Source organism: Pan troglodytes, chromosome 14 (assembly GCF_028858775.2).
Source record: "Pan troglodytes isolate AG18354 chromosome 14, NHGRI_mPanTro3-v2.0_pri, whole genome shotgun sequence".
Classification (NCBI taxonomy): Eukaryota; Metazoa; Chordata; class Mammalia; order Primates; family Hominidae; genus Pan; species Pan troglodytes.
The window spans coordinates 84,838,557-84,852,138 of NC_072412.2; the positions used below are offsets into that span (position 1 = coordinate 84,838,557).

At 36.1% G+C, this 13,582-nt stretch overlaps 1 pseudogene; it reads left to right on the forward strand.

The window, feature by feature from the left end:
* Positions 1-7,622: 7,622 nt before the first annotated feature.
* Positions 7,623-8,294, forward strand: LOC100613683 (pre-mRNA-splicing factor SPF27-like; annotated as a pseudogene).
* Positions 8,295-13,582: the final 5,288 nt, after the last annotated feature.

Sequence of the window (13,582 nt, forward strand, 5' to 3'; positions counted from 1 at the left end):
AGATTGTTGTTAGTCTTTATTATTATAGCCAAGCTCCAAGCTGAAGGCTCTTTCTAAGTGCTTCACACTAATGTGTGGTCTATTTGTTACCAGTCCATGGCAATAGAATTTGAAACTATGCATTTAAGAACTTGTATACCAATTTTTAAATTTTTATAGATACATAATAATTGTACATATTTATGGGGTATATGTCATATTTTGATACATGCAGACAATGTGTAATGATCAAATCGAGGTATTTAGGATATCCATCATCTCAAACATTTATTATTTCATTGTGTTGGGAATATTTCAAATCTCTTCTAGCTCTTTTAAAATGTACAATAAATTATTGTTAGGTAGAGTTACTCTACTGTGCTATTGAACACTAGAACTTATTCCTTCTGTCTGTGTTTGTACCCATTAACCAAACTCTCTTCATCCTCCCGAGCTCCATACCCTTCCTAGCCTCTGATGACCATCATTCTACTCTCTACCTTCATGAGATTAACTCTTTTAGCTTCCATATATGAATGAGAATATGCAATATTTGTCTTTCTGTGTCTGGCTTCTTTCACTAAACACAATGACCTCCAGTTCTATGCATGTTGCTGTACATGACAGGTTTTCATTCTTTTTATGGTTGAATAGTATTCCATTGTGTGTATATACCACATTTTCTTTTTTTTTTTTTTCTTTTTTAAGACCCAGTCTTGCTCTGTTGCCCAGGCTGGAGTGCAGTGGCGCAGTCTTAGCTAACTGCAACCTCTGCTGGATTCAAGCAATTCTCCTGCCTCAGCCTCCCGAGTAGTTGGGACTACAGGTGTGTGCCACCATGCCTGGCTAATTTTTGTATTTTTAGTAGAGACGGGGTTTCACCATGTTGACCAGGCTGCTCTCGAACTCCTGACCTGAGGTGATCCACCCACCTCGGCCTCCCTAAGTCCTGGAATTTCAGGCATGAGCCACCACGCCCGGCTACCACATTTTCTTTATCCATTTATTTGTTGATGGACATTTAGGTTGATTCCATATATTGGCTATTGTGAATGCTGCTGCAATAAACGTGAGGGTGCAGGTAACTCTTTGATATACTGATTTCTTTTCCTTTGAATAAATGCCCAGGAGTGGGATTGCTGGACTGCATGGTAGTTTTATTTTTAGTTTTTTGAGAACTCTCCATACTGTTTTTCATAGTGGTTCTACTAATTTACATTCCCATCAACAATGTATAAGAGTTCTGCAAATGAGATATTACTTTTCCACAAACAACGTATTATCTCACCCCATTAAAATGACTATTATCAAAAAGACAAAAAAAGTTTAAAACGCTGGCAAGAAATTTTATAGCAATTTGAAAGTGTAATATTGTACCTGTTGGATCTAATAATTAGAATCCTTGGTTTATAGCTGTCTTTTTACATTTAATTTTTCTATTAATTTATTTTTACTGTATTTTACAAAAATACTAATCCATGACAGCTGAAAGAATAATTTTTAACTGGTTCTTTACTACAGTAGTGTGGAAAGCTCTGGTTTATGTACATTTTCTCATTTAATTTTCACATGAAACCTACAATGTAAATACCACTACTACCCCCATCTTTCAGTGAGGAAACCAAGCTTGGAAAGAGGAAGTAATTTAGTAGCTGTCCGAGTCTGGATTCAAACCCTGGTTCCTGTCTTTTCAGTTCATTTGGCACCTGATACCATTTCTCCATTTTGGATAATATTGCCATGCTGGGCACCAGATCCCAGTATTTTCACCCAGTGGCATATTTTATCTTTGAATGTCATTAAGGAAATTATGAGAGTTATAGCCAACAGAGCATTTTCTTTACATATAAATTATGAATTAATTACTTGTGAATTTTTCTACACTTTTCTTATACCTATTTGTATATTCAGCCCTTAGCAACTCCTACAGTTTTGCAGATGTACCACCCACAATATTAAGTAACATTTTCCTCTTATTTCCCATAAATTTAAAGCACATTGCCCCCTGATTACACTATTCTGAAAATCTTTTGTTCATGTTTTAGCTATGAAGGCTTGACTCTTTTTTTTTTCTTTCGTCTCATTTTGGAATAAATATAGACTTATAAAAAGTTGCCAGGATAGTACAAAGAGGTCTCCTGTTCCCATCACTCAGTTTTCCCGGATAGTAACATCTTATGTAACTATAGTACATTGTCAAAACCAGAAAATTGACATTGACACATTACAATCAACAGACCTTATGGGGATTTCACTAATTTTTTCATGCACTCATTTTTTGAACTTTATTCCTTTTTGCACTATTTAATTAGAGTGTTCTCTAATTTTACAATCAACATACGCAACATATTCTGCTAATCTGTTTCCTTTTGGGGCAGCTCTCAGAATCAACATCTTAAGGATCCAGATCATCATTAAATTTATGCTTATGTTAGCAGTTCTTAGTCATATAAAGAATCCCACACTGGCTGCATGGCTACAAGAACATTTATATCACTGGTCTAATGTTTCTGGTCTCATTGACTCCTTCGAACTTCAATGAAAGGAAGCCCTACTGATTACAGTGGGCTCATGGTCCACCCAGACCCCAGCCTGACTATTACAGCTCTCTAGTCTGCTTTGACAATTCCACAAACTTTTATTGAGATCCAGTTTTTATGGTATTTGTTGAGATGCAGAAATGAATAATTCACCATCTCTGCTTTCAAGTAGCTCACAGTCTAAAAGACGAGAAAGAAATGATTTCTGTAAAGGTGGTGAGCCAGCACTGGCTACAGGATTTTTCCCTGAAAAATACCTTGGAGAAATTATAGAGAAAGAAGTAAGCAGGGATCTGGGAAACTAAGATGGAAACTGCAAGAAACCCCTGAGGGAAGGAAGGCTATCATGAACTGTTGTCAGGCTTACTTATAGTATGGAGGGAAGGGGGAGGGTGGACAATGACAGAAGACTGGGTGTATGTAATGGGGAAAGTCTTCAGATTTGCTCTTCCTTCTCCCATGTGCATTGGGGAAATGATGGCTTACCCAATTACCACAGATAGGTAGAAATCCACAGGTGAGAGCCCAGCCCTCCCAAGGTAATTTAGTAGCATTAGAGTAGCACCAAAGCTCTAAAAAGATGAGGAGTGAAGAGACCAGATGCTGGGAAATCAGCCACCCTCAGCAATACTGCATGTATTCCCAGGCAAGAGGGGCCCCTGCCCTTTGTCCTTACCAGACTCCATGCATCCCCTCTGGACCATATTCCAGGTATTAATATGGCCCTGATCTCATTGATAGGTTCTGTACAGGCCTCTTCCTCAGTCCCATCTTTCCAAGGATAGACTAGGTCATCATCATCATCAGTGTGTACACCCCTAGTCCATGGGGTGACAGTTGGTGGAGAATGTGGTCAGAGCATGGGCATGCAAAGTTGCAGTGTCTATGGACATACATGAGACTTCTTTAGGCTAGAGTGAGAAGAGCCTGGGGGTCAGTTTGCTCCACTGCCACACTGTGGCATGAAACTAAAAGGAGACCAAGGATTCTAAATTTGAACCTAGCTTTCCAGGATGTTATGATGGTGTGTTTGTCAATGTAGAGGTATAGAATATATTCTACTGAACAGTTTTTTTTTACTTTATTTATAACTTTTAAATATTTAGACAAATAATTTGTGGGCCTTCATTTTACTCCTGCCCTGGGTCCTACAAATGTTAGGATTGTACCTCTGGTGGCATTCATTTCCTCACCACTTTTCTTTTGAACCCTCAGCTGTAATGTGTTACAGTCTAAGGAGCTTGTCTTTTTTTTTTTTCCATGCTGCTTTGCTCAGTGCTTAAGGAAATATTTCTGACCACTGAGTTGTTTGGTGGAGTAGCAGCAGAGGATGGTCAGCACCAGGATTTCTGTGGTATCTAGGGCTCTCCATCCTTTTCTGCCCTCCATCTCCTCTCTTTGAACTCATCTGTGGATTCACAGAGGCCTGGGTATGAGCTCCTTCTCTAATGCACATTGCCAGACAAGGCAGCTGATATATCCAAGGGAACATGATCTCTATAGACCAAATTGACTGTAACCTGAAGAATGCAGCCAATATACAAAACAGGAAAAACTGAGAAACACATACTACATAAAATTAAATTACTAAAACATGTCAAGAATTTAAAATGAGTACACTTTTTTAAAGGGATAAAAGGGGTAATACACAGCTGAAATAAAAACTCATAAAAAGGAACTTTGTGAAAATATTAGCTATACAAAATATAATAAAAATAATTGGCTTAATAGATGCAATAAATAATGGAATGGATATAGCCAAGGAAAATTGATGAGTTGAATAAATTACTTGAGAAACTCATACAGAATCGGAAAAAATAAAAAGATAGAATGAGAAGTAGAGAGCAAGGAAAAAAGAAAGCTAAGGTACATCAAGGATAGAGATAGAAGTGCTAATGGAATAGCAACAGTCTAAGCATGAAATAAAACAATTAATAGAAAGAAGAAAACAATTACATTTTCCAGTAGTAGTGACAGAAAGACCTGAGATTAAAAGTGCTCGTTTAATGCTAAAAGGTACAGATGAGGAAGATCTATACTTAGACACATTATGTCTAATGTATCTGATAAAAATAAGATCGAATGCAACACTTCCAAAGAAATAGCTGGCCACCTATAAAAGAAAAATGATTTGAGTGACAGATTTCTCAACAGCAACACTGGATACAAAAAAGGATGGAATAAGATTTTCAAAATATTGAAGAAAAAACTTTGTACCTAAGATACTATGTGCAGCCAACTGCCATTCAAATGTTAGAACCATATTTTCAAGCAGAGGAATCCTCACTTAGATGCATTTTGGAAACACTCTTGCAAAATATACTCAAACAAGCAGATACAACCAGAAGGATATTGCAAGAGATAAGGGAAGTTAAAAAAAAAATAAAGCTTATTAATCTATTAACCAAAAAATAATGTGTAATAACTCATAACTAAAATTCTAGATAATACCAAGATGATACGAGTGGGAGAAGGATGCCCGGCACGGTGGCTTATGCTTGTAATCTCAGCACTTTGGGAGGCCAAGGTGGGCGGATCACGAGGTCAGGAGATGGAGACCATCTTGGCCAACATGGTGAAACCTCATCTCTACTAAAAAAAATACAAAAAATTAGCCAGGTGTTGTGGCACGTGCCTGTAATCCTAGCTACTTGGGAGGCTGAGTCAGGGGAATCGCTTGAACCCGGGAGGCGGAGGTTGCAGTGAGCTGAGATCGTGCCACTGCACTCCAGCATGGCGACAGAGCAAGATTCTGTCTCAAGAAAAAAAAAAAAAAGAGTGGGAGAAGATCTTGCTAAAGAACTTGTATTTTTATAGCGATATTTATGTTTAAGAATATAATAGAATAAATTAACATAAATATTGATGTTAGGATATGTGCAAGCACCATAAGAAAACGCGTTAATTTTAAACTAACAAAATAAAGTTTCATCTAACAGAAATGAAGAAAATTTTTTTAAAAGTATAATTAGTAAAAAAAGTAAAATATCAAAAAAACTACTCATTATGTGACAGCAATTAAAATAATTATTTAATCCACTTACTAATATAAGTGGATTAAATTCACTAATTAAAAGAAATTCTTGGCCTAGATTTTTAAATAAAGAAGGTTCACCAATATTTTATCTATAAAGACATATTGATTAACAAAATGATACAGAAAGGTTGAAAATAAAAGGTTGTGAAAAGATGTACTAGACAAATATTAACTAAAATAAAGCTCATATAGCAATCATCATATCTCACAAAGTAGTAGTTAGAACATAAAATATTAATAAGAACAGACAGACAATATTTACTGATAAGAAGCAATACAGCAAGAAGATAACCATCATGAGCTTACAGGAATTGAACAGTAGAGTCTCTACATGTGTAAAGCAGCAATAATAGAACTGCAGAGCACACTGGAGTCTACCTGAGACAGGAGGGAGAGGAGCAGAAAAGGTAACTATTGGGTCCCGGGCTTAATATCTGGGTAATGAAACAACCTGTACAACAAACCCCCATGACACATGTTTACCTATGTAACAAACAGGTACCCCAAACAGAAAATAAAAGTTAAATAATGATTAATTAATTTTTAAAAAGAACTGCAGAGCAAAATATATAAATCAACAATTGTAATGAGAAAAATCAACATATCTCTTTCTGAGACACATAGATCAAGCATATCAAAAGGCTATAATACAAATCTAAAAAACACAATTATTAGCTCAAACTATATAAGACATATAGAATTGTTAATCTAACAAACAAAAAAGATATATTGCTTTTGAGCACATGAAAATATTTATAAATATTGGCTATGTACTGGCCATAAGGAAACTTCAAAAAATTCTTAGAAATTGAATACTATATAAACTATGTTCTCTGATCATAATGTAATAAAATTAGAAATAAACAACAGATTTATAGCTAAAACATCTTGTATATTTAGAAATTAAAATGCTATAATTAAAAATAAAATAAAAGAAATTACTAAATACTTACAAGCTGATGACAATATAAATGTTCCTTGTTGAAATTTTGTAAGCATAATATTTAAAGTAATATGCAGATATAAATACATGTATTGGACAAGGTAGAGACAGAAAACAACCAACTCAGTGTTCACAGATGTTGGCACAAAAGCAATATTGCAAACCTGAAGAGATAAGGAGAAACATCATCAAATACATATACATGGCAGGCGTGGTGGCTCACGCCTGTAATCACAGCACTTTGGGAGGCCAAGGCAGGTGGATCACTTGAGGTCAGGAGTTCCAGACCAGCCTGGCCAACATGGTGAGACTCCATCTCTACTAAAAATACAAAAAAAGTAGCCAGGCATGGCTGCAGTTGCCTGTAATCCCAGCTACTCAGGAGGCTGAGGCAGGAGAATTGCTTGAACCTGGGAGGCAGAGGTTGCAGTGAGCAAAGATCACACCACTGCACTCCAGCCTGGGAGACGAGGGAGAAAAAGAAAAAAGTATATATATATATATATTACAATATAGGAGAGAGAGAGAAAGAGTTTAACAAAAACCAAAATGTGGTTCTTTGGAAAATTTAATAAAATAAATTTATTTTGAGTGAGAAAGATAAATTCAAAATGAAATAACATAAATAAGTACAAACACAATACATTAAAATGCTAAAGGGGTATTATTAACAACTGTTAGCAAATTTGTAAACCTAGGTTAAAATATGAACTATCTAAAAAAAATGAAATATCTAAAAAAGTAGAATAGAAACTTGACCAGAACAATGAACATAAAGAAATATAAGTAGTAATAAAAGACTTCCTTCATAAAAAAAAGAAGAATAAAAAATAAAGATTAAAAAACCTCAAATCCAGAAGGTTTATAATAAACAAGTTTTACCAAATTTTCAAGAAATCTGTAAGACTTATCTAAATTGCACCAGAAACTAGAGAGACCATGAAAGTCTGCCCATTTCATTTTATAAGGCTATAAATATGATCTCAAAACCAAGCAAGAGCACTTGAAGAAAATCACAAGCCTATTTAACTTGTTATTGTAGATATGAATATCAAAAATAAAATATTAGCTATCTGTATCAATAGTGTATCAAAATAATGCATAGAAACCTAAGGTCTCCAAAATGATGGTCATGGGTTTGGTGGCCAGAGAGGTTGTGGTGGATGTGCTGCTGTATTTTTATCAAGGTTATGAAACCCCTGGTGTACAGTGCTTGTGGAAGAGGACACTCACAGACACTGAACTACTAAGAACTACCTGAGCTACCTGACACCTTGGTTTATTCTGCTTTTGAAGACATAATGAAAAATGGATTTGAAAGACTGACCCCTCGACAGCCAATTGAATTGCTCCGTATGAAATGATCTGAGCTTCCAGCCCCTTCCTCCGGTCAGAAAAACGACATTATTGCATGGCAAGAATGTGTAAACAATTCTATGGCCCAGCAAGAGCATCAAGCAACTTGAATCGAGAATCTAGACCTAATGTCACAGTGTGGATGTAATGCCTGGAAGGTATATAATGAAAATCTAGTTCATATGATTGAACATGCACAGAAAGAAGCGCTTCAGAAGTTAAGAAAACATATTCAAGATTTAAACTAGCAGCAAAAGGACATGCAACTCACAGCTGGAACTAAATCAAGAGAAATCGAATCAAATTGGATATCCCTGATCAGTAAGAATTACAATATTGAACAGACTATTGAACAATTGTTCAACTAGAAAATGAAAACCATCAAATTAAGTAGCAATATGGAGAGGCAAACAAAGAAAACATCCAGCAAGACTTCTGAAAAGACAGTTTTGTGGGTGGAAGAAAAGTTTGGCTTTCACCAAAGCCATCTGAACTTTCTCCAAACTATGAAGGACAACAGCATCTTCCAGAAACCATTGATGTTTAAATGTTTAGAATGTGTGGACTGTTGTAGTAGTTCTATTCTATCTTAGCAAAACAAAAATATCTAAGTTGGTGGTATTTTTATAACCATTAACAAAAAATTCTAGACATTCAAAATAAGTATAACTTTAGCATAATATTATGTCACTGAATTAATTTTGAGCTGTGTAGACCATATTTTGTATCCAAGAATCTTTATTTAAACCTTTCAACATGTACAGGAATTTGGAAACTTTTAGTTTATGTCTTTGTCTAATAAAGAGATACTTCTAAACAGACACACAGAATTCTACATATGTTAATTTTGTAAGGCTCTTAGCAAATAAGAATAAAAAGGAATTCATTAATTCAGTCAAAGTTACAAAACAGCAGCTTGGCAGCAATTAGTAGAAAAACACATCTATTTTAGGATAGGAAGTTGGAGGGAATGTCATATTAAAAGGAAAAGAAATAGGATTAAGGGGAAGAGAAAAATATCTATTTATTTACAAACACTGTGATTATCTACATAGAGCAACCAACAGAGTCACCATACATTTTGAGAATTTACTAGAGTTCGACAAGACAATTGAAACAAGAAGAGACAGACATGCAAACCAATAGTATAACAAAAGAATGATGCGACAACAGAGGCTTGGACAATGCAGAGGAAGCACAGAGATGGGAACTTTACCTGGAAGTGCAAGGAAAGACTTCTTGGAAGCAGTTCACAAGTTAAATTTCAAAAGATCATGGCACTGTAGGTAGATGTGGCTGCTTGCCCAAAGACTAAGAGATATAAAACAGTAGTTCAGAAAGTTTGGAACTGGGAGAGTGGGAAAGGGTGGGCCAGCATGTGAAACTGGAGATGTGGGATAAAGTCTCATCCTGCAGACATTTGTGTGCTAAGCTAAGTTGCTTGGATTTTAAAATGAGTGGAAAGATACTGGAGGGTGTTTGTTGGTGCTAAGATATGGTCCAATTTGGGGTATTGGAAAGATTACTTTGTTAGCAGTATGGAAAATGAGCTGAAAAGGGGTGAGACCTGAGACAAGAAGACATGTAAATTAGGCCATGTGAGCGGTGGCTCACATCTGTAATCCCAGCACTTTGGGAGGCCAAAGTGAGTGGATCAGTTGAGGTTAGGAGTTCAAGACCAGCCTGGCCAATATGGTGAAACCTTGTCTCTACTAAAAATACAAAAATTAGCAGGGCATGGTGACAGGCACCGATAATCCCAGCTACTCTGGAGGCTGAGGAAGGGAGAATTGCTTGAACCCAGGAGGCAGAGGTTACAGTGAGCCGAGATTGTGCCATGGCACTCCAGCCTGGGCAACAGAGCAAGCTCTGTCTCAAAAAAAAAGAGAAGACATGTAAGTTATTGCAGTGGTTCAAATAAAAAATGATGATATCATCTGAATTAAGGCTGTATCTGTGGGAATGGAGGAATCTGGATATGTTTAGAACATAGAAGCAATTGGATTTTAATGAAGAGAGTAAAAAAGGAAGGAAGACTCTAATATGGCTCCCAAGTCTGCATTTGGAAACACAGTGACAGTGATGCCATCAGTCTGCCAGGAAAAATAGTCTTCACCAATTACTATCTGGGCCAATGCATTATTCTTAATTTTCTTACATTTTAAGTCATACTAAAAATAATCTACCTCAGGGAGGCTATTCATGTGTCAGGGCAGAGAATATGTGGGATATTTCTGTATCTTCCTCTCAACTTTGCTGTGAACCCAAAATTGCAATAAAGAAACAAAATATTTAAAAACTAAACAGACAACCTACAGGGTGAAATGGTATATTTGTAAACTATGAATCTGACAGGGAGCTGATACTCAGAATTTAGAAGGAACTCAAACAACTCAACAATAACAACAACAACAACAACAACAACAAATAGACCCACTAAAAGTGGAAAAGGACATGAATAGATATGTTTCTAAAGAAGACATAGAAATGGCCCACAAGCATATGAAAAAACTGTTCAGCATCACTGATCATCAGAGAAATACAAATTTAAACCCCAATGAGATGTCATCTTACACCAGTCAGAATGGCTATTATTAAAAAGACAAATAATAACAGATGTTGTTGAGGATGGGGAGAAAAGGGAACACGTGCATTATTGTTGGGAATGTAAACTAGTACAACCTCTGTGGAAAACAGTATGGAGATTTCTCAAACTGAAAATAGAATGACCATTCAATCCAGCAATCTCACCACTGGGTGTCTACCCAAAGGAAAAGAAATCATTATATCAAGAAGACACTTGCACTCAGTTGTTTATCACAGCACTATTCACAGTAGGAAATATATGGAATCAACCTGTGTCCATCAACAGAGGACTGGATAAAGAAAATGTGAGATAGATAGATAGATGATAGATAGATAGATAGATAGATAGATAGATAGATAGATAGATAATGGAATACTATTAAGCCATGAAAAATGGAATCATGTCTTTTGCAGCAACATGGATGGAACTGGAGGCCATTATCTTAAGTGAAACAGCTCAGAAACAGAGAGTCCAAAAATGCATGTTCTCATAACTGGGAGCTAAATAATGCACACATATGGACATAGAGTGTGGAATAATAGTCACTGAAAGACGGGTGGGAAGATGAGAGTTGGATGAGAGATGAAAAATTACTTAATGGGTACGATGTACATTATTTGGGTGGTGGTTGTGTTAAAGCCCAGACTTCACCACTATATATTATATCCATGTAACAAAATTGCCCTTGTACCCTTTAAATTTATACAAATAATAATAAATAAATAATTAAAAATTTAAAAATAAAAATATTTTAAAAATAATCTACCCAAGGAAGAATCAATAGATAGTGAAGATGACTTTATTACAATTTTTTAATAAAAATTTAAATGTAGCACATTCTAATATTTACTTCTCAGTTTTCTGGTTTTGAAGGAGGATGTACCCAGAATAGGCAACATATTTTGAATTCAACTAAACTACACAACAACTGTCATGGGTAAACCTGGAACACGGGCATAATGTAAGTATTGAATCTAGACTTCAGATACATCTCTAATACTTCTCATTGCTTTAGCAGCTTGCACTTTTTTGGCTCAACGCTCTCTTCACATGATTATCCATTTTGCCACATAGAGCTCTCATTTCATTCGTTTTAATTGCCATATGGTAAAATACATTGTATGATATAATTCATTCATAATAGCTTATTTGGGTTGTTTTCCATTTTTCTCTATTACAATCAATACACCTATAAACATTCTTGTACATGTGTGCTTATATATACTATGCAAAAGTTTCATCTAGACTATATAGCAAGAAGAGGAATCATGAGGTCAGATGGCATGCAAATCTTCATCACTAGATATTGTCAAGCTCCTCTTCAAAGAGGTTGGGCCAATTGCACTCCCACCAGCACACTATGAGAGTTCTACTTTCCTCATTTTCTTGAAACATTAGATCTTATCAGACTAAATGCCAAGTTGATATTTAAGAAATGCTACCCTGCTGAAGTTTGTGAGTTTTTAAAATTTATTTGACTGCAAATGAGCTGACCATCATTCCACATGACTTCCCACCATTAGGATATTCTTCCCATGAATTGTTTCTTTGCGTCCTTTGCCAATTTTTCTGTTAGTTTGTCTTTTTCTTCTTGATTTGTAGTTCTTTGTATATTTTAGATACAAATCTTTGTCAGTCGTGTATATTTCACATATCTTCTCCCAGTCTGTGGCGTGACTATAAATGGTGTTTTCTGATGTCTATACAAAAAAATTTCCTGTAACATATTCAAATTTATCATCCTTTTCCTTTGTGCTTAGGGTTTTTGTGTCTTGTTGAAGAAAATATTCCCCCATTCTGGTTTCATAAATATGCTATTTTAAAATTTGAAAGTTTTTTCTCATTCAGAGATTTCATCCATCTAGAATTAACTTTTGTGTGCAGAATGAGGCCTAGATCAAATTTTAATTTTTGTGTGGCAAATTATTTATCCTAGCAGAGCACATTTATTGAATAATCCAGTCCTTCACCACAAATTTCTAATGCTACCTCAGACATAAATTAAATTTTCATGTATGTATGTTGTAAAGGTCCCATCAAAGAAGAGGATTTGATCAGGTGCTTTAAATAGTCTTTAATGAGGGGGACAATTTAGGGAGATAAGGGCAGGGTGAGGAAAACAAACAGTGGTATGGAGGCAACCGGTGACTGCAGGAAATCCTTTCCACCCTTAGCACTGAAGGGAAAAGGAGGAATTAGCGTTATTGGATCCCACTGAGAGCAGTGTATTGGAGGAGGGCTGCCTAGTGGAGCTGTAACTGCAGAGAAACAGAGCTGCTGCCTTAGAAGCAATTTCGAATCTCCTCCTACCCTCTGATTCTCTGCAGGTGCCATCCATCAGTCAAATCCAAAGTGAAGCCAGAGGTCGGGAAGGTCGGGTTGGCATTCTGTAGATTTCAGCTTCCCATAGAGCAGGGCTAAGTAGAGGTAAGTAGAGGATAGAGAAAGTGTGTGGGAGTCACCAGCACAGTCCACTTCTTTTGCCACTCAGCATCTATTCTTGCCTTTTAGTGGATTTAAAAAAAAAAAAAAAGATAAAAAAATAAAGCCCTCATTCTCCACACAGGGGATCCACATAATCCCGTCAATTACAGTATTATCAAGGGATGAGGTTAATTCAATTATACACCCACTTGGAACCTAACTTAAAACATTAGCCTCCACCTGTCCTCTTGACAAAAGGTAATAGGAAAGGGGAGTAAAAGAGAAACCATCAATTTCCATAAGATATCCATGGCTGCTTTTGTCCCTCCTCTGATTATTCTTTTCAATTACCCTGATTACTGTCCCTTTTGTCTCTGATTTCCAAGCAAAATCTGGCAATCACAACTTCCTCTTTCCACCACTCATTTCCTCTTTTATCACTTTGGCTACAAAGTGACCCAAAACTTCATTCTTTGAGGATCTGAGCCCTTAGTGGCCCTAATATGTTCCCCACTTTTTTTTATTTTCATAGGTTTTGGGGGAACAGATGGTGTTTGGTTACATGAATACATTCTTCAGTGGTGATTTCTGAGATTTTGATGCACCCATCACCTGAGCAGTATACACTGTACCCAATTTGTAGTCTTTTATCCCTCACCTCTCTCCCACCCTTTCCGCCTGAGTCCCCAAATTCCATTGTATCATTCTTATGCCTT